Source organism: Mauremys reevesii, linkage group 2 (genome assembly GCF_016161935.1).
Source record: "Mauremys reevesii isolate NIE-2019 linkage group 2, ASM1616193v1, whole genome shotgun sequence".
NCBI classification, from domain to species: domain Eukaryota; kingdom Metazoa; phylum Chordata; order Testudines; family Geoemydidae; genus Mauremys; species Mauremys reevesii.
Window position 1 is genome coordinate 149,141,733 of NC_052624.1, and position 22,497 is coordinate 149,164,229.

General features: G+C 47.9%; 1 pseudogene; it reads right to left on the reverse strand.

The window, feature by feature from the left end:
• Window positions 1-20,569: 20,569 nt before the first annotated feature.
• LOC120399691 lies at window positions 20,570-20,698 on the reverse strand (annotated as a pseudogene).
• Between the last annotated feature and the right edge of the window lie 1,799 nt (window positions 20,699-22,497).

The following is a 22,497-nucleotide window of genomic DNA, read 5'->3' on the forward strand; positions in this document are numbered from 1 at the left end:
CACAGCCCTGTGCATAATACTCACTTCCAAGGTCAGGAAACATAGCATAAGGAGGAACCTTTAAATGGACTTAAAAACAGACTTAGGGAGTGGAGCCAGGAAGCAGAGGGTGGAGACAGGTAGCACGTAAAATGCCGCAAGACACGACTGGGAAGGCTTGAGCCGGCTGTGTATATAAATGACCTTTAGAAGAGGGTATAATTTCTAAAGTGGCCAAAACCGGCTGGCACCGCTGGAGGCCAGGGTGTGGTCACTGAATGCAAACAAAGCTAGGCTGCACAAAGTGACAGAGTAGGGGTAGAGTGGTGATCGGGTGTTTGTATCCATAGCCCATTTGGGCACTTGTGCAGCCTCTGGTGTATTTAGAGACGTGGCCAACTAGTAGCACCGGGGATCGCTAAACGGGGGAATGTATGTCTCAGAAAGTCTTGACTCTGCAGAATGAGCTCTCCCACAGTCCTCGTCCCAAAACCAGGGGCATTGTCCAGACAAACCATCATTGTCAGGAGCTGGCTCTTGTGTGTATGCTGCGCTTTCTGGGGTAGAACTGGAATTGTTCCCCTGTGGGTCATGGGCCCTCCATTGCTAACAGCTGCAGTCAGGTTTCTTTCGGCACCAATGATAGTTGAAGCTAGACAAAATCGGATAGGAAATAAAGCATAATTTTTTTAACAGCGAGGGTAGCTAACCAGTGGAACTACTTACCAAAGGTTGTGGTGGATTCTCCCTCACAGGCAATTTTTAAATCAAAACTGAATGTTTTTCTGCAAGATCTGCCCTAGCTAAAACAAGGATTGTTTGGGGGAAGTTGTATGGCCTGTGTTATGCAAGAGGTCAGACGAGAATAGATTATCACACTGGTCCCTTCTGGCCTGTGAATCTGTACACCTATAGGGCACTGTGTTTACGGTGTGGGAGGCAGACTGTCCATTAGAGTGTCTCCAAGTGCTTTATGACTGAGCTAACCTTCGCCTTCTGTTTGGAAAATCATTATTTAATTGCTTGACCATCGCACCTAGGAGCCCCAGTCACGGCCCATCACCCTATCGCATTAGGTGCTGTACAAACACAGAACAAAAAGACGATCGTGCCCCACCGAGCTGACAATCTTGGTGTCAGACAAGAGACAACAGATGGATCCAGAGAGTGTAAGGAAACAGACAGTATTGTCTAAAAAGGCGGACACAAGGTGGGGGCAGAGTGACAGGGTGATGGCGGCAATGGCGTGGTACGTCCACAATTTTGATCGCAGGGTCGGTTGGGTTTGGGGTGGGTTTCCTTAGGCGGGGATCAGCGAGGTGGGAAGGGAAGGAGGGAGGGAGGCAGCAGCAGGTGTGGAGTGAAGCTGAGGTGAAGAGACGGAGCGGGCTGGAGGGAGGAGGAAGGCTGGGAGCAAACAGCCGACTGACACAGGGCTGAGAAAGCTAGAGAACATTCTACACGCTCTGTGTAGACCCATATCCCCGCTCTACGCTGGAAGAGACCTTCGCAGTCGCCAGGATGGGGTACTACACCCTGTCTGCGCTGGTGGCCGTGGCGAGAGCAGGCGGGGGGCACGGTGCGTCAGCAACGTAACCCAGATGTGCCTCACGCTCTCTCTGCATGTGAGGCCATGTGCCAAGCAAGATGGTGGTTCAGTCTCCATGGCCTATTCTGCTTTCTGCAGCTGGGGCAGTGACATGGGACTGAACTAAGACCACAGACTTGCCTCAGAGTGTGGTTGCCAGAAATTGGGGGGGTGTCCAAGAGTCTTTGCCTCCTCGCTGTTTAAATGGGGGGGCTGTGCCCCCCACTTGTGAGAACTTGAACTTGGCGGGTGCAACGAGGTGGGAGGAGGGGGGGCCAAGGGCACTGGGTGGTGTAATGAGATGATGGGGGCAGCTGGGTCAAATTTGAGTGCCTGGCGTAGTAACCTGGCACACAGCTTCACAACACCACTCCAATTTGACCAGTTTGGGATCCTTCCCCCTACCCCACACTTTTGCCGTCCTTCCAATGTCCCTGCTTGAGGGGCACTAACCATATATGGCACCGCAAGATTTTTTAAAAACAAACATTAATGGCTTTTGATACAGATAACGACACCACAACTCCTGCTAACCAAACTGGTTCCTGCCGGTGGTACTTTAACTACCGTCCACAGGGTGTGGTCTGTTGGGCTGAGTTACCTTGGACAAACTCAGAATGAAACTTAAGCTTACCCACTCAGGTTTCTTTTTTAAGCGCCAGACTGAGGCCAGGAGTCTGGCCTCCGGCTTATCGCAAGGTATTCTCCCCACAGCTGTCTGGTATGTGACAGACGTGCCTACAGAGAGGAATGAAATATTGGCTAATCAGCAGTGAATCAGCTGCTGCCTGTTATCATATAAGCCGTAGTCTCCCCTGGTTACAGGAAAACACAAGGGGAAACGTGGTATAAAGCACGTCACCTTGATTGCCCTTAACGGAGAAGGAAAACAAATCTTGCGTTCTCTTAGAGATCCTTGTGTTTGTGTGCCCCTATGTATGTTATTTTTCTACATATGTGTATAATGTATATATAAAAATGGTCTTCAATTTTTTGATCTGTTTTAGAAAATAGATTTTCAGCATTTTCATTTCCTAGATCTTGAAACAGGCCCTGTTTCATTTTTTGTAACGCTCAGCAAAACTTTTTTCTGAAGTGGACGCTACCTGCAGACCAACAAGCCCAGTTTTGGGTAAAACAAAACCAGAACGTTTTGCTCACTTCTACCACAATTTCACAAAAGCTCCAACTTCAAATCTACGGCTCTCCTATGTACTTTTTTTGAGGAGAACTTTGTCAAAAAATGAAAATGACCTCTGGCTTTACTTACAGTGCTCTTGGAAATCAAGATGCAGCATGGGGTTGAATTGTCAGAAAAAGCCTGTGACAATGTCCTGTGTTGCATGCACCTAATTCTTAATCTTGCTGTGAGTTTAAGAAAAATAGAGAAGTTTCTCATCTAAATGGAAAGCCTATAAAGACTTTGCAACTATCCCCTGCGTAAGGAAAATATGTCAGTTTCTCTGTTCTTGGGTGAATATTTCAGTCTTACCCCAGGACATGGAAATTGTCATAATGAGATCCAATTCATCAGCCAGATCCACCCAACTGAAAGCAATGAGTTTATGCAACCATTGAACCGTGCCTTCTTCCAACTAGAATTCTATATTTTGGGACCTGAAAGAGCATCTTCTAAAGGTATCCTTCATGGCAATCTTGCCTCTCTCTCAGGCTGCTGCTGCAGAGAATGAGCAACTGACTTCAAGCTGATGCAGAACAATCAGATTCCTCTCTAGCAAAACTAGGGAAATCTCCCCAGTTACATCAGAACAGTGGGCAGATACGTGCATGTAACTAGCTCACCCGTGTCTCATTTCCTGCCCCAAAGACTGGTAGCTATTTGCAATGAGTTCATACTGATGATAAAACCCACCCAGATGACTGATGGGCCCCCTAATACCCTTGATCCTGTTGTTTTCAAGTCACAAGATGATGTCCCAGAGCTCTGCAGTTGATAGGATTCACAGTATTTCTTGTCACTCTGTTAATATTTGAAAAATATATGTCATCCTACAAACAAGCCAACGCTCCCTCTTGCTTCAGAGGGGGAAACTGAGGCACGGGAGGTGACTTGCCCATGGGACAAAACTGGGAATAGGACCCAGGCCTCCTGCTGCCCATTTCAGTGCCCTGTTCACTGGACCAAAGTGCTTTGGCTATTTTGAGTGGGTGTCTCAGGCAGTTACTGTAGAATATTAGAGCATTTTGGAGACCCACTGGCCGGAGGATACACCTGTAGCCAGGAATGCATGTATAGATAATATCATCGACTGCCGTCCATCTGTCCATTCCAGCTAAATAACCTACAGGGAAACCTCCCTGCGGCTAATGATAAAGCAGATTGCCATCAGGCTCCATATCCCAGCAAAAAAATTGTCCACTAGCACTGGGATCTTCCATTAAGCCTCAACCCAACATTCCAAAAATGTATCCAAGAAACGAAACCCTTCTGGAAATGAAGGATGGGCTTCTAAGGTTATTGACGCTCTGGTCATTGCAGGACTATTACCTATAGGTATCGAGTGCTTTGTCCAGTTTCATGTTGAGTAGTTTTAGGGGTTGGGGTTTGGGTAACTTCACATTGCTGCAGCTGCTTCTCTCTGCCATTCGCCAGCCAGTGCTTGCAAACATCTGAGATACAGGAAATCTCTTTGTGCGTGCCAGGTACTGCATTCCACCGAGTGTGATCTCCACCCCTTGTTATCTCCTGGGTCACTGCCCTTCCATCTTTTACCTCTGGCTGCGTGGGACAGTAAATCAGTTTCACTTGCTGGTCCCTTTTCTCTGCAGTGGGTGAGTACTGATGTTGGAAAGTGACGCCTGCGGTTGCTCCGGGAATGGACAGGCAGTCTCAAAGTCCAGAGGTGGGGCATTTGGTTCAGAGAGCAGAGTGCCTGCTTACTACTCCTCTGATTGTGTTCCTTTCTTGCCAACACACTGACAGTAAAGCTGGGGTTATTTTCCTCCTTTCCAGCTGGTTTTTGCTGAGGACAATAAAAAATGAAACTGGCCTAAAGCAAACTTCCCTACCCGCTTTGGATCTAAGCACCCCAAATCTTAGTATACATGGGGAGAAGGAGTGAGAAATGCTTAGTGTCTGGATCAACAGGTGAACCATGTAGCAAGGGGTCAGGCTGCCAGGTGCTGACAACTCATGAAGGAGAAACGCCTGATCCTCCAGATTTACACAAGTTCAGGAAGAGAAACTCCATTAAAGTCAGGGGCAAGAGGCAATTAAACTTGGAGTGAGCTGGATGATTTGAGGGGCTGTGTAACTGTGGGATGAAAACAAGCAAAGGAAAATGTGGGGTGCAGGGAGATCTGGTCCTAACATTCCGCGATGGAAGCACTTCCACGTACGGTCCCCTTCTTGAGACTGTAGCACAGCAAGACGGCAAAGAGGAGAACAGTTGATGATCCGCCACCGCCTGTGTCCTCCTGGAATCCAAGCCAGTTCAAGCAACTGAATAGAGAGGGCCAAATTCTTAGCTGGGGTCAGTAGTGGGCCTGATCCTCAACTGGTTCAAATGGCAGCAGCAACACTAACTTGTTTGACAATTAGCATAGGCCAGAACCTCAACTGGTCCAATCTGGCATAGCTCCACTGAAGGCTTTTGGAGATCAGAGTCCTGGGGGTCAGGGAAGACACATCACTGCTTCTAAGGGAGAAAACATCTTAGATGGCTGGTAGACCATAGTATATTCTGCCAAATCTCTATATAAATACCCCTACCTGCAGGGAGAGCAGGTCATTTGGAAGGGCCCTTCTTCTGCAGAAGAGAAGAGTGAGGGCGGATTTGATAGCAGCCTTCAACTAGTTGAAGAGGGGGATCCAAAGAGGATGGAGCTTGGCTGTTCTCAGTGGTGGCAGATGACAGAACAAAGAGCAATGGTCTCAAGTTGCAGTGGGGGAGATCTAGGTTGGATATTAGGAAAAAGTATTTCACTAGGAGAGTGGTGAAGCACTGGAATGGGTTCCCTAGGGAGGTGGTGGAATCTCTATCCTTAGAGGTTTTTAAGGTCAGGCTTAACAAAGCCCTGGCTGGGATGATTTAGTTAGGGTAGGTCCTGCTTTTAGCAGGGGGTTGGACTAGATGACTTCCTGAGGTCTCTTCCAACCCTGATATTCTATGATTCTATGATTCCTCCCCCTGTTTGGAATAGTAGCTGGAGATGCACCAAGAAGGAAAGTCACATGTTTATACCGGTATTATGCTTCCTGCCCCCTCCCCCATCTGTTCTGGGTAAGGCATGCAGTTCGACTACGTGGATTCTCCACACAGCAGACTTCTAAACCCATGAGATCAGGAGCTTCCTGTCCAAAGATGTCATGCGGTGACTGTGAAAGGGGGAATGGATAGAGGCAGTTCTTCTTGAGAAACTGGATTTGTGTCACAATGATGTTGCAATGCCTGTTTGTGCAGCCCTTGGAAGGTGTGGTGCGTGTGACTGAGCTATTTGGTGTCATCTTGGGTTATAAGAGCAGCCACTGACATTCCTCCATGTCTGGTCAGTAACTATCCCTAGTGATTGCTGTGGTTCATCGGTGGAGCTGCCATATAGGTTGGAAGGATGGGTAAGGAGCTGGACTGGAGATCCAGGTTAAATTCCAAGCTCTGCCGCAGACTCTTGATGTGGCCTTGGGCAAGTAGTGTCCCCTTTCTGCCTCAGTTCTCCAGCTGTAAAATGGGTATAATACATACACCGCTAGTGTTCTGATGTTAAAATATTGAGCTGCTCAGCTATTACAGGGATGTGGGCCTGCTAAGTACCTAGGGAAGTACTGTGCTCTTGTTTGGGATAAGCTATGTTTTCGACACCGTATATTTGCCATGCAGGACAGTTGTACTTCTCTAAATTCCAAGTTCTCATGTGTCTGTGTCTAAATCATAAAGAAATCAAATCTTCAGGAATGATTTAACATCTTTAGTCACAGACTCATCTCCTTAAAAGATCCAATCAATTACCAGAAAATGTATACCCATTACACGTATTTCTGGTTTGGTGGCACTAGCTTTGTAGTTATTGTCTTGGTTTAAAAGTTTGTACAGGTCCAGACACAGTGTGGCAAAGTATAAGGGTGAGGGCAGCTAACCCTGGGAACAGCTTAACAAGGGATATGGTGGGTTCTCCACCATTTGGAGTCTTTACATAAATCTTGGGGGTCTTTCTGTTCAACTACAAGCTAATAAGGTCAATGCAGGAATCACCCTGCGTGAAACTCTGTGGCCTGTATTATGTAGGAGGTCAGAATATGGATTGCCAGACAGGATCGGACCCAAGGTCCATCTTGTCCCGAGTCATATCCCTGACTCAGTGGCTGGCACCAGATATTTCAGTGCAAGACTCCGACTGTGCATAAACATAGGATAATCTCTATCTCACAGTAGGTCTCATCCATATCTCAGATAGGCAGAAGTTGATTTAAGCCCTGAAGTCTGAGATTTAATATCCTTTCAAAATGTGTTAGCACTAACTGTTATATAACTTTGAATATTCATATTATCCTTCTAAGGGTCCAATCTTTTTTTAATCTTGCTGAATTCTTGGCCTTGTCTATTTCCTGTGGCAATGAGTTCCACAGTCTAATGACACATTGTGTGAGAAAGTTGCCATTTATCAGTCTCAAATTTGCGACCTCCTTAATTTCATTAGCAGTCCACTTGTTTTCGCGTTATGAGAAAGGGAGAGGAGAAGCTCCCTTAGGTGACTACGGATTAGATTCTCCCAGTAATTCCTTCTCACCTTGATCCATAAAACAAAGATGTTTTCTCATCTCTTCTACATCCCCAGCCCTATCTAGACTCCTTTTTATAATGCCCCCAAGAGTCAATTGTACCTATCCCTCCATTTTGAAGTGTACTGGGTCCTGGATTAGCATGGGTGGGAAACGATTTTCCCATCCTTGTGCTAACTGTTGAGATTTTTTGTAAAAAATCTGTTCTGCGTTAGGAAAAAACCGATCTTTTGAAATTTTTGAGACAGATGTACCAGAATAGCACATAGCCAGTTAGAGCATTTGCCTGGGATGAGGGAGATACATGGACTCAAACTTGGGTACCCCATGTCCCCAGTGAGTGCCCTAATCCCCAGTCTAGTGGCTATTGTGGGGTAGGTGTCTTTCTGCGGTTTTGACCAGAAATCTCATTCTGAGAACCCTTCCCAGCAAAGGTTTAACTGAAACCAACCCTTTCCTCTGGAATATTTCTATTTTGATGCATTGACAATTCTGATGGAAAAACTGTTTCATTAAAAATCCCAGTTGATTCTAGTCCGCATCCTGCAGTCTGATCCATACGGGTGGACCCCGGTGCCGACGCACCATTCCATTGCTTCCATTTAATAGAACTCAACATGAGCAAAAGGACCTGCCTGCACAGAGTCCCATGAGAGTCCGCAGGTCTCGACTCATGCCAGTTGTTGCCTGGGAGTGAAACTGAATAGCAGCACACTCTTCTTGCTGTTCCCTTCGTTTTTCCTCCGCTCCACAGACAGGCTGTGCCTTTCTGTCTCTAACGCACATGACAGCCCTGGGGTGTGTTAGAACAACCATCTTCGTCCTCTTACTACGTACTGGGCTAGTTGCTAAACCAAACTGCCGGTGAGCTTGTTGCGATCCAGCTGCCACTGAAATCTGTGGGAGCGCGGCCATTTCATACAGGGCATGAGACCCCTGTATGAACTCGCTCGGCTATTTTTGGTCCAGGTCTGTGTCAATATTTGCAGGGAGAGGGAGGCCAGGGCAGCTGGCTTAGGTACACACTGGTTTGGAGTGACATTCCATCTATTTTTTGCACGCTACTGAGGAAGGAGCTGTAATGAGTAGCCGGGCCACCTAATGACTCATAAAGGTGTTTCCTCCCATTAGGATAATGACATATAAGTAGGGTTATGGTTTCCTCGTTTTATTTTTAAACCTGTACCTAGGCCCTCCCCACTAGATCAGCCCACTGACGATGGAGTGCTTTCTTTGCAGCCAGAAACAGATGGTGCCCTTGGATTGGCTAGTTCAGCATTAAGGGATGGAGGTGTTTGCTGAGGGATGAGGAATGTGGGTGGTACTGCTGGGGGGGGGTGTGGAATAACTTGCTGCGCTATACACAGTGTCTGACCTGTTGCTGAGCAAAGAGATCCAGCATCTAATCCCTTTTCAGCTGCTGTATGACCTTGGGCAAGTTGCTTAAACCTCTGTGCCGTCTCAGCCTGTTAAAACGGGGGTTGGTGAATAGCTAATGTCAAAGGGCTCGGCGATCGCTGGCATCTTTCATAAACGCGCCCTGCTGTTGTATACAGAAGCTTGAGTTTCCATTAACTTATTTCAAATCTATCTTTGTACGGATTCTCTTTAGAGACCGAAGGGAGGTGGTGCACAGCAACAGGTAGCCCGGACAGAGTTGGTTCAAAAAGCAAGCAGTCCTTTACATATCTTGTCAACCTGGGTATACCAATTGCAGGACCTGGGTTTCACAGCCATGCTAAGGCATCCATGGTGCACTACACAGTCCACGCTGCAAAATGACAGGGCTTGGACCAGAGTCTCAGCATCTGACCACCTCCTAGCAAGGTTCTAGGACCTGGGTCTTGAGTGCTTGCTGAACCGAGTCAGACTGACTAGTGTGTGGACGGAAGTGGGTCTTGCACTCAAACCTGAGTCAGAGCCTTGGCTTAGTGTGGGGTGTAGACACAGGGCTGCCCAGAGGATTCAGGGGGCCTGGGGCAAAGCGGGGAGCTGTGGCACTTGTACTCACCCGGCGGCGGTCCGGGTCTTCGGCGGCATTTCAGCGGCGGGGGGCCCTTCAGTCGTGCCGCGTCTTTGGCAGCACTGAAGGGCCTCCTGCCGCCGAAATGCTGCCGAAGACCCAGAGTGCTGCCAGGTCAGGGCTTGCAGAGCCTCTGCGGGGCCCGGGGCCTGAGGCAAATTGCCCCACTTGCCCCCGCCCCAGGCGGCCCTGTGTAGACATACTGTGGGGGGGGGAGGGGGTATTTCCCTTCCCCTCCTTTGTGTGCATGTCAGTATTTCCTTGTCTTCAGCTTTTAAAATGCCTCCTCTTAATGATGCAAGTTAAATGCCAGACCAGGTGACTGATAGCATTTCCTTGCTTTGGAGGGGACACACCTTGCTTTGAAGGGGAAGTGGTAGTCACCTGATGGTGTCTATTGCCTACGACATTACTCATCCCTCCTGACAGTCAGGACCACCTTCTACAAGAAACCCAATTAGCGTTTGGGCAAGACAGCCGCTGGATGAGGTAGTGTCTTGTTTGATTCACTTGCAGCACAGCGAGAGGGGAGAGACCTTAGCCTTAGCGTCTGGGATCATCCAGAGAGAACAGGTCATGCGTATGCACAAAGAGAGGAATACTCACCCCACAGTTCATGACAGCTTTGTGTACACACCCGACTGGATGGCATTAATCATCCGTCTGTCATGCATACACACGGCATCAACAGGATTTGAACGCAGATCCGAGTAGGCCTCAGGCTGCTTAGCATGTGAGATGGGGGTGGGCCTGCTCAGTATTTGGTTGGGTCACTGAGGGAGAGGCTGAGTGTTTCTGGAAATGGTGTAAATCAGAGCTGGGCAAACTATGACCCACGGGCCACATCCAGCCCACAGGACCATCCTGCCTGGCCCTTGAGCTCCCGGCCAGGGAGGCTTGCCCCCAGACCGTCCCTTGGAGCCATGCTGCCGCACGAGCATCACTCTGGACGGTGGGGCTGTGAGCTCCTGCCGAGCAGAGTGGCAGCATGTCTAGCTCCGGCCTGGCAGCGCGGCTGCCAGACATGCTGCTCTGAGCGGCATGGTAAGGGGGCCAGGTCGGGTTGGATAAGGGGCGGTGGATCCCGGGGGGCAGTCAGGGGACAGGGAGCAGGGGGCGATTGGATGGGGCAGAGCTTCTGCGGGGGTGGGGGGTGGTCAGCGGACGGGGAACGGGGGGGTTGGATAGGCGTGGGGTCCTGGGGGAGCCTGTCAGGGGGCAGGGGTGTGGATAGGGGTCGGGTGACTGGGAGCAGGGGGGGTAGGATAGGGAGTGGGGCTCCAGGGGGTCCCAGGAGGGGGCGGTTAGGGGACAAGGAGCAGGGGGGGTTGGATGGTTCTGAGAGGGGCAGGAAGTGGGAGAGGGCAGACAGGGGACAGGCTGTTTGGGGAGGCACAGCCTTCCCTACCCGGCCCTCCATACAGTTTTGCAACCTCAATGTGGCCCTTGGACCAAAAAGTTTGCCCACCCCTGGTGTAAATCATTCCGTAGTGGTGCTCTGCCCGCTAAGTAGGTGTCAGACCCTTACCTCCACTTGGTATCCTAAGGGTATAACTACATTGCAATAAAAAAAAAAAAGCCAACACCAAATCTCAGAGCCCAGGCCAAGAGACAGATCCAGTCACAGACTGTTATAACACTGACTTCAGTGGGGTGATTTCAGCTTCACGCTGACATAATGGAGATGGGAATCTGGCACTTAAGGTGGCGTAAGAGGGGCATCTCCAGTGTGTGGCCTCTGGGAAAGGGCAGTACATAGCCTCTGGGAAAGGCTACAGCCAACAGCTTCCTATAACAAGCTCAGGCATAAACCCCAAGCTGAGCCCTGCTCTCTGCATTCTGGGAGCAGGCATAGACGGTGTGGCTAAGTGGGTCAGGGCCTAATGAGCATACTGGCATTAAGCCAGTCAGGGGTGGAGAACTCACCGACTCCAACCCTTAAGACCTGGTTGGAAGAAATTTAGCTGTGAAACCCTCTTGTCTGTGGGTGTATGTGTATTATGAGAAGATTGTAAGTTTAGCGCCTACATGCTCTGAGGGGGTTTGTTGGGGGATGGAGCTGTCTGAGAGGTTGACATGGATATTTGTGTGTTGTACCAGAAAACAATTTTGCCCTGTATAGGAATTGGATAGTCTCCTTTTAAATAGTCGTGCTCACCGTGTTCTGTTTGAGGACCTTCCAGGGCAGCAGTATGTATGTAGCTAAACCTTGCATGGTTATGTATAGCTAGTAAATGGTTATCTAGACACAGCGGTGTCTGTGGCTTCTTCATATTTTGCTTGTGTAAAGAGAAAAAAACCCAACAATGGGTTACCAGGATGGGGTAAGGTGGAACAGAGTGGCTGGAGATGCCAAGTGAGACTGATCCAGTTGAAAATGATCTTTCGGCTCTGATCAAGGGAAAAGTCCTGTTGGAGACACCTACCCTTGTTGTCTGGTGACTTTGGAAATGTCGTCTGTTGGGGTAGCGTGGCACTAATTAATCCTTCCATTGGCTGCCTCAGCAGAGACCAAAGACTTATGTAGGCTATGAAGGCTGAACTGCTTTTTCTATCCTTCTAGGGTCGGGAGCTGATTTGCAGAATCTCTTGTTCAAAGCTCCAGATGTTCTGCTCTCTAGAATAACTCGCCTCTGAGCTATGACTGTGCATGTATGTCTTCTTAAAAGGGCCAGATCCTTAGCTGGTGTCCATTGATAGAGCTCCATGGATTTCAATGGAGCTGTGTGCAAATTTATACCACTTGGGGCTCTGCCCTGAAGGTGGTGTTGGCCATATCCAAACTCTAGGTGGCTTTGTTCCTTTCGAAAGATGTTAAGCAACAACTGCCGTGACAGAGGATTGGCTCTGGCTTGTCGGATGAGACTGTTGCCTCAGTGTTGCAGATATTGCCCCACATGCTTTCAGAAGTGTTTTTGTTTTTCCTCTGACTCACTGATAGTTGGGTTGCAGAAGAGCGGCTGCTTTCAGTGAGCTCACTGTGAGTTCGAGGTGCCATCGGAGAGGTGGAGGGAGCCTGAAACAGCTGACTAACCTCCATGTCAGTTCCCCCGTTCTCTCTCCCCTGTCCCTCCACCAGCTTTCACATCCCTCACTCAGCCTGGACTCCAGAAAGGCCTCCACAGGGTCCGGGTCGGGGACAAGGTTGAGGGATGGTACATGGGGACTAGCAGACTCCTTTTGCCAGGGAGGGAGAGCCATGCATAGAAGTTCCTCTCTGTGCGCAGAGCTAGGAGTGCAAGCTGGTCCCATCTGCAGACCTCTCATGGATTCTTCTCACCCCATAGCTGCAGATGCAGCTCCATAACTTGGCCAGCTACCCTGTCTGTGACCAGTGGTCTCAGTTGTGTCCATGGCCATCTGCTCTGCACTAGGCTCATGAACCTCTAATATCACCTCTGAACCGTATTTACCAGAGATACAGACAAGGGTTCCATCCAGTCTGGTACCCAGTGACTAATATGGGTTGTGTTAGAAAGGAAGACGTAAACATAGAAAACTGTGAAATACCTTATCAAAGGAGAAGATGGATTTGTTCCTGATCATCAGCTTATCCCTTGAAGCATGGAGACCAATAGCTCTTGGAAGTCTACCTAGCGTAACTATTGGTGCCATTTGTATAAATGCTGAATCCATTCCTTTGAAAACTCATTAAGCCATTTACCCTCTGGCGTTGAGTGAACTGTTGCACTGGGTCTCTGAACGTGTCTCATAGTAAGACAAGAGATATTCCTAGTCATCATTTAAGAGACTGTATCCGGCACTTAACACAGTGGGGTCTTAGTCCATGACTGTGACTCCTAATAACTACAACAATACAAAAAACCTAAAACCTTGGCAGTGTAAGTATTATTATGGCCCACATCCTGAGATCCTTGACCCAGATATTCAGAAGGGACTAGTGACTTTGGGGCTCAACCTGGACTCTTTAAGGGGCCTGTTTTTCAGAGGGAGGATGCTTAGCACTTTCTCCGGAGAAGGCCTCTGTACCTCCAGTTGAGCGCCCAAAACCACGAGTCACTTTTGAAAAATCTAGCTCATTCTCTCTGGCAAAATGCCCAGTGGATGGACCATGTTTTTGCTCTTGGTTAAATAGATAGAAGGAAACCTCCTGGCTTAAATACTTACTTGGGACTGACATCAGTGAGAATGAGAGAATGGTCTTGTCCTGCGGACTCCAAATGGAGTTGGCTGGAGTTGCAAATCGCTGGAACGTGGACGTATGAAAATAAACCTTTTGATCTCTCTGCTAGAGAGAGTGCATGCATACTGCTAATTAACTCTGGCTTCAGTCAGCTGTGTTCAGAATTAAATGGGCATTAATGGAATGGCACAAAGGTTGTATACAGAAGAAACCTTTTGTTTTAGTTACTATAGAGGTTCTGAAACTTTCTGCAAGAGGTTTTAGTCAATTGTATCCAATGGGATTTCTTAACACTGACCCAGGCCACTCATTCAACTTCAGCATTGGCTCTGTTTATTCCTGATCAGTTATGCTGTTATGTAGTCAGGTTCTGGTTTGTGCTTAGGGCAGGATCATTTAAATTAGCGAAAGGATCTCTCTGTAGCTTCACTTTGATCAATTGCAGGCATTTGGTATTTTTTCTTTCCCCAGAGGTACCAGCAGAATCAAAGGGGTGTGGACTAACCTGGGAGCCAGGAGCTAACAGCGCTTCTGGTACTGACTTTCCTTTTTGGCCAAGAGCAAGTCATTTAAGCTCACACTTCCATATCGGTCCATTCATTTTGATTGTCTCCCTTTCTGAGGACCCAACTTGAGATTCAGTAAAGGGATTTCATATTGACCACCCCAAAATTGAGGGATCTAAACTGAGTTGCAATGGCAGAAAATGTTGGCCTGGATGCCCCTGCCTCAGTTTCCCCATCTGTAAAATAGGGACAATATCACTTGCCTACCTCACATGGGGTTGGCATGATGAATAGCTTTATGCTTTGAATTCTAGCCATTTATGTGGCTTCAAAGAGTTTGGTTGCCTCATGTGCTTGCAATATTTAGGATCAGAAAGTTACTGGTTTACATTTTTGTTGTTCTGAGGGACACTGGGTCCCCCCCCCCATCCCCACACACACCACTACTGGATCAGTTATTGGGGATCCACTGTTGGAGATCCACTATGCCTATCTCACATGATCAGCTGCCTGTACTTTTCATTGTACTCTGATCCCACTGAAGAATGTCCCTTGCCTCTACAAACAACCTACAGTCTGTCTGTGGGCAACACATCTGGAGGGAAGCTGGACTGAAAAGAGCCCTTGTCCTCCAACACTTGGTTTATACCATAATCCCTGATGCTTTGTGGAGACATGCAAAAATACAGCTGAAATTGAAGGTTGTTTTTTTTTACACCCCCCGCCCCGCCCGACACCATTGCAGTTAGCTCTGCTGAATGGGCAGCGAGATAGTTTAGCTGCAGAATGGAAATGTGCTGCTAGGGAAAGACAATAAGACAAGGTCCGGATAGGACATAGGAACACCCATTCTGAATCAGATTGGTGAGCTCAGTTTCTGTTCATCTTTTGTGGAGGAAGAACAAAACTGTTTGCAAATGAGATGTATGGGCGCATCTTGGATTTAAAGCTAACAGGGCCGGATCCGTGGTCATTTCAGTATTGGCTTGGCTACACTGGTTTATGCCACTGCAGATTAGATCCCCCAATTTGCATGCGCATTAGCAGCTGCCATGAAAGGCAGCATTGTCTAGTAGACAGAGCACTAGACTGGAGAGTTGAGTTCTATTCTCATTCTGTCACTGACCATGGCTAAGTGATGTCCCCTCTCTGTAGCTGTTTCTCCCTTCTACAGTCTTTTTTAGACTGTAATCTCCTTGGGGAAGAGACTGTCTCCTGTGATGTCAGTACAGCACCTGGCATGATTGGGCTCTGGTCCTAGCTAGCGCTTCTATGCCACCATACGACAGATAAATTGCCAATGCAGCCATTGTTGCAAAGTTTCGGCCCCCCTGCTGCATGAGTGAGATGACACTGCTTCATTCGGTGACATGCATTCAAAGCGGGCCTTGTAGCAGTGAGGACACTTTACGCCCACTCTCGAGAGATCCAAACGTGGCAGCAAAGCTCCCCTGCTTTTGAAATGAAAACAAGCAGCAGCCACGTCTAAAGGAAACCCACATGTTGGCAAACCACCAGGCGGAAACGCAAACAAAATGACACGGCAATTATCTGCTGCCAATCTCCTCCTCTACGTGCTGCGAAACTTGGCTCCCAGGCTGCCTCCCGTCCTGCTTTAAAGCGTAAAAACTATTTTTAAACTGGCTGAATCATTTTTCGAAGCTGGCGCTCAGCCCAAAATAGATCCACTTCTTGGAGTCTGAGACAACCCAAGCACGCTGGCCAAATTCCAGTCTGGGGAATCACATCGTGCCTACCTAAAAACTCCATTCCCATGGTTTCAGCTTGAGAGGGTATTTCTCTGGCCTTGGGAGTTGTGTGGTGTCCGAGATAAAGGTGCGGTTGGGATGGTTGCTTCACAAACGCATAGTAAGATAGTGTTTGCACTGGCAACTTTGCAAGCTATGGGCTTGCTCCTGCAGACACTTACATTCGTACTTGTATCTTGCTGGAGACTTGCTCAGGTCCTGTGATCAAGAAAGCGCTTCTATGGGACATTAGCATGTGCCAGACAGAGATGCTTTCCTGCATCAGGGCCCTTGTGAACATACCTCTCCAGGCTCCAGTGGGGAACACTGTGATTTAGACCCCAAATGACAGAGACGGACATTCATGCAAGAAAATGGAAATATTTGTGGGGTTCCCTCTTCTTGCATCAATAACTCTCCACAACTTCTGTTTGTGTCTCTTTCCGAGTGGGATGCCGGGGTGAAATCCTGGCCCCACTGACGTCAAGGAGAGTTTTTTTGCAATTCGCCTCAACGAGGCCCAGATTTCACCCTAAATCTGTGTGGGGCTTTGGAATGGCAAGACCCTTAAAACGAGGTTCATTGGAGACTCGTGTGGAAATGTGTACAGGATTGTGCCCTAATTTAAGACTGAAGGGTGTAACAAGCAATGCGGGAGGGAAGATTAGGGTAATGGAAATGGGAATTCATAGATTAGCCATGGGCCTGAGACGACGCTCATCGAAGTTAAGACTCCAGGAGCTCTGGATCAGGCCCCAGGGACACAACTAGTTAGTCTTGAATCACCTGAGTCATGAATCAAAAGTCAGCGGCATTTTGGGTCTGTGGATAGGATCTAGTCCCAGCTCTGCCACTGCCCTCCTGTGACCATAGGTAAGTCCCTGCCCCTCTCTGCCTCAGTTTCCTCTCACACCCTTTATCTAGAGTGTTACCGGTGATGCTGGGCAGCTGACGCCTTGAACGTTCAGGTGGGTCAAAGGCCGGAGGCCGGATCTGTGCACCCCCTTGTACCAACTGATCCAATTGGCTTTTGAGGGAGATCAGCATTCTGCTGGGTTAGGTCAGTGTCCAATAACTCCTCTTGGTGTTGAGTCATTGAGAACACATTAGCAAGCGCTTATGCGGCAGGTAGAAAGGGAGAATCACTCTGCATAGACCACTGGGCTGGAAAGATAAGAGGCGTGGGGTTGTGTTTGCAGTGGTGGCTTCGGGCAAATTGTCTTCCTTTTCTGCTAACCATCTTGGCCCACCTTTTGGGTAGTGGTGTGAGATCAACAGATGGACAACCTGGATCAGAGCTGTGCACTATTAGTGTAACAAATGCGGGATATTAAAGCCTATCTGCGGATGCCCCTTTAAAAGAGAAGTAAGTAGGGTCAGAGCCGCCCCGGTGGTAAAGCGATGGAGCACATAGCACGGATTTACAATGCATGAGTCACTTTTACAAGGGTTGTTTTTCACACCGCATCAGCAGGCCCCACGTGCATCTGGTATGCAATCAGGAAGTGGCGGTTTACAAGAATTGATGAGGCTTTTTCTTCTAGAAACAAACAGCATCAGCTGATTTCAAAGAAATGACTGAGGGAGGGCTGGGAGCCCTCTATAATGGCACAAGAGGTTGTTTACAGTAACAATACCTAGCTCACAGTCTTTTTCATTGGTAGATCTCAAAGCGCTCCACGAAGGAAGTCAGCATCATTATCCCTATTTTACAGATGGGGAGACTGTGTGGTCCAGGGGGAGGACGTGCAGTGAATTGGCCAAAGTCACCCAGCAGGAGAGCTGGGATTAGTCTCAGTCATGTGCATTATCCACTAGGCCAAACTGTCTCCCTTAAAAATGTCTTGTCCCACAGAGCAGGTGTGAGGGATGAATCGGCCATTTTTGCCTAGTCACCCTAGAGAAGCTCACTGAAGCCAAGTGGAACTTGGGTGGCACTTGTGTAACTAAGAGCAGAACATAGTCTAACGTCGGCCTTCGGGAGTGATAGTTACAAAGAAGCAGAGAGTCCTGCTCTCTCTTGACGCTCCTGGCCATGACTTTGGCTCATCCAAAGCCGAGACCTGAGCCCGGCGATATTTTTTGGCCAAACCTTTTTTTGCTGAAACATGCAAATTCTGGTCGTCTGAACCATTTCAAGAATTCATGTTGATTTTTGGCAAATGGGTTTTTGTTTTTTAAATGGGGCTAAGATCACAAAACAGAGCAGGTGGTGCGAGGGCATTCACCTGGGAGAGGCTCAAGTCCCTGCTTCAGAACAGGGGTTCAAACCTGGGTCACCCCATCCCAGGCGGAGGTGGTGTTTGTGTCACAGCCACCAGTGGTGGGGGTGCCACCTCGATTTTATGAATCTAGCCCAAAATTTCATTTGTTTCATTTTAAAAAAAAAGTTTTAAATGCCCAAAATTGAAACAAAACATTTTGGTTTTGACCTGAAATGAATTTTTTTCTCACATTCTGGTTCTCCGAAAAGTCTGAAATTTCAGTTCAGAGTTGAACCAAAGCAAACTTTTGATTTTATTTCATTTTTGTTTTTTCAGAACAGCTAGCGAACTGGAAACAAAAAACAGTTGTTCACGGAGCTCTAGTTAAGCCAGTTCCTAAAGAATCAGGTCAGGTCAGGGCCTTCTCTGGGGTAAGTCAGCATAGCTCTATGAAGTTAAGTGGATTTGCGCCCACTGAATATTTTGCCCTCCTTTTTTGAGTGACGTTTCAGAGGGCTGTTTTATATCCAATTTCCCTTCCCAAGTTTGAAGCAGACTGTATCTGGCTTGAATTACAGCTGTGAGATTGAGCCCATGTGCTGTCTGAGATCTTGGAAAGTCTTCCTGTTAAATTCTCCAAGCCTCTTTATAGCTTTCTATGGCACTAGCACTATCTATTAGTCAGACACATTCGGTACTGTTCCATCAGTCTATGAAAGATCTCATTTCGCCTGTAAAATCCCCAGCTGCATAAGCTACTTGGCCAAATGAAAACGAATCAATGACATTTGGTTTGGTTTGGTTTGGAAAAGTTCCCATGAAGGCACTTAGATCTGGATCCACAAAAGTACTTACCCCCAGATGTAGGCGCCTAAGTCCTGTTTTTAGGCTCCATTGCTATCCACAAAACCTTGTAGGTGCCTAAACTCACTCGGCACCGAAACAGACAGAATAAAAGTTCCCTCGACGCCTGTGTTCCTGCTCGCTATGTATCCAGCACAATCATTTGCTAGTAACAACTTCTGGGGAGAGCTGGTCGGAAAAGAGAATAGCAACCCTGTGGGGAGATTCTGACATTTTGAAATTTTGTTTTTGTTCCAAATTGTGTGTGTGGGGGGGGGGGGGGGGAATAAACAGAAGTTGGAAACATAGCAGAATGGGAATTCCAAAAATTTTTGATTCTGAAGCTTTTTGATAGGGTAAAACCATTATAAGAGCAAATATTCAATATATTTTATATATGGAACGTGATAATTATTATAAGTCAGAACAATTTGTTTTTACCTTGATTAAACAATTAATTTCCATCTAAGCTGACGTGTTCCCCCGAAAGGGTTACATTTGAACAAAACTGCATTTTCCAATGGAAAGCAGCTCCATCGACATTTTTTGACTCTCTCTACTTCTGGATGACCCAGGCTACTAATCAAACTGGAGATTAGGGGTCAGATTCTTCTAATTTACATCACCATAATTCAGCTAATTTGGAAAAATGCTGGTGAAGGCAGAGCAGAATAAGCTCTTGGAGATCAAACAATGCTTTGCACTCTTGGAGTCATAGAGTTTAAGTCCAGAAGGGACCACTAGATCATCTATTCTGACCTCCTGTCTGTCACATGCCACCGAAGCACCCAGCGCCCGTTCACTAACCCAACATCTGCAATGAGACCAAATTATTACAGCCCACTGGAGACTAGAAAATTATGTGCCACAGGCAGAGAGTAGGAGAGACTGAGGTGCCCCAGCGCTCGAGGACCCTGCAATGGCAAGGAAGTGATTATGAATCCTGGCGAGTGACCCACACCCAGCAGAGAAAGGTTAAAAAAAAAACCAAGGTCACTGCCTGGGGGACAATTTCTTCCCGACCCCACACATGGTGATCAGTTAGACCCTGAGCATGTGAGCAAGAACCAGCCAGCCAAGCATCTCAGAGAAAGGATGCTCAGTGCCCCCTCAGAGCTCTGGCCCACCCCATCCAGTGTCCCATCTCCAGTCATGGCCATCCCTGATGCTTCAGAGGAAGGAGATGGGGAACAAAACCAGAATGCATTGGAGAGGGGGATACTTTCCTGACCCCTGCCAGTGGCCAGCTGAACCCCTGAACACAAGACATGACCTCAGGGTTCTCTAAGCACTCCTAGCCCTAGAGCTGGGTTGAGGAGACTAATTCAAACTAGTAAGACCCTGCTCCAGCAAAGTGCTTAAATTAAGACCAAGGATGGCATTAGAGGGATTGTTTTAGAGTGGTACGAGTGAGCGTATCTAGAAGCTAGGGGATGAAACGGAGCAAAGGAAAATGCAAACTGAACTCAACATGTTCTTGACAGTGAGATCTGCAAGGTCATAGAGCAGAATGCCAAGCACTTGGAAACCCCACTGCTAAGACATGCAAGACTAGACACGAGGACATGTACAATTTAGGGTGGTAGTATATATGAATAGAGTAGTGTCTCTTTAAATAGTTTGAGTTCCTTAGTGGCATTCACCACTTACCATGTTCCGTGTTCTGGATGCCACCAGAAACTAGTCCAAGCCAGCTATATACATCATGCTGGCTGGATCGTGTTAATAATCATGATCAACCCAGCATCTTCACAGTGAAACTCTTTTTGTTTTTCTAACCAGAAGATTCTCCCCAAAAGGAGATGCACCATTCCCAGAGACACTGCAATACCAGGTCAATGCATGGGATGGACAGAGCAAGCTCCTATTCCAGCCCCCTGTTTCAAAAATCAATTTAATATACAGTCCTCAAATAAAGGAAATTTTTCTGTGTGTAGAGGAAACATGATTATTTGGGATCCAGCTCTGCCCAGGCCGTTCCTGCATATTGTTAGTTGTCATCTCTTGCTCTTTACCCAAAGGTGCAATCTTGCACTGTCTGAGAGAAAGATGGATGGGGGCTGTTAGGATCTAGTCCAGTTCTAATTCCAACGGCTGCTCATTTTTGTGTTTAAATATGGGGCCCGATGCCCAGAGCTGCAGCCCAGTCAACAGGGTCATGCCAATTTACACCATCTGAAGATCTGTCCCCTTGTCTCTGAGCCAGACTAAAAACTGAACCTCAGACATGCCTCTCTCCAATTACCCCAACCTTATGTTTGGCAGAAATTTGTTATCTGTCGTAGCTGAATGTCTGGATGAAACTGCTTTCAGAGGGAAGTGGTTAGGCCCCATGTACTTGCATTCAAATGAGCACAAGCAGTGCAGCAGTTGGTTTCCTGTGTTGCCTTTCGTGAGCGGATGGACAGAACCCCCATTTTCAAATTTGGTGCTTTCCTGGTGAACTCTCAGCACCGCAGAGCGTAATCTGACGACTGATCGCTCTGAAGCATGCACTCTGCAGTGCGGCGGCATTACGTAAGGAAAGAGGGCAATGCCAACCTACGGCCATCTGTCATCATTCTATAAATACACCGTATGCAGAGTCAATGCACAACACCCGAGCTGCTTAGAGATTCCCATCCAGTCTCGCCCAGTGCTCTGGCTGGCAGCAGCCTGTGGGAATGTGCCACAGCTCGGGTTATCTGGACCCCATTTGAGCTCTCTTCTTTGCCAGCTCTACAATGTTTCTGCATCCTCAGCTCCAGAAGTTGGGGGTGGTTTAGATCTGGGATTCTGATCCTGTCTTGCCTTTCTACCAACTTAATGGGCCCGAAATCTGGTCTTGCTTCATTTCAAATGGGACTCCCAAGAGAACAGGCCCAACTCTCTTCACCTACAGCAGTGTGAATGGGGTGTGCCGGCAGGGCCACATTCTGATGGCAGTTATGCTGGAGTAATCCAGGAGTAACTCTGTTGAAATCAGTGAGGTCACTCTGGATTGAGATGGGTGCAGCTGTGAGCAGAATCTGACCTAAGGGAGGCACAGCAGGGTACGTGAGATCAGAACTGGCCCTGAACGTATAGAATACAGAGGGCTGCATGGCAGCTGGATGATTGGCACTGCCACTGGCAGCTTTACAGAGGATGCCTGTACTTGCAAAACGAAGGGCTTTTCCAGCATAAGTGCCATCTCCTCAATGGGATTTAGGCCCATGCTTAAAGTTGGTGCTTTCCTGAATTGGTGCCTATATACCCCATGGAACAGCCAACCCTTTGTTTTAAAGAATGGCCATGGTAAGCAAAGTATCTGGTCACAGGGCAACTTGTTACCCCACAGAACTGTTTCCTCAATGGCATTCTGCTCTGACACTAGCATAACGTAGTCCCCTGCCTTGAGTGAGAGCTTCAACTACATCCACGCGCCCGATCCACAAACCTGAGACCCCTCTCCCAATTCTTCATGTGTGCCTGCGTGATCCCAGCGCCTGCAGCAAATATTGACCTGCCTTCCCCTGCTCACTCCTGGAAAGGGGGCACTATGGAGATCCATGCATTTCTGGGGCTGCAAACGTGGGAAAATACCCCTTTATCCCTTGCCTGCTTTTTAATAAGCACTTGCCAGCCTCTGGCATTAATACCCTTAACTGCTGATGCTTGGGGTTATCTGGGCAAAACATGAAATATGGCCAGGTTCTGTGATAGAAAAGACCTGAATGGAGCTGAGCACTAATGGGATTCAAGAC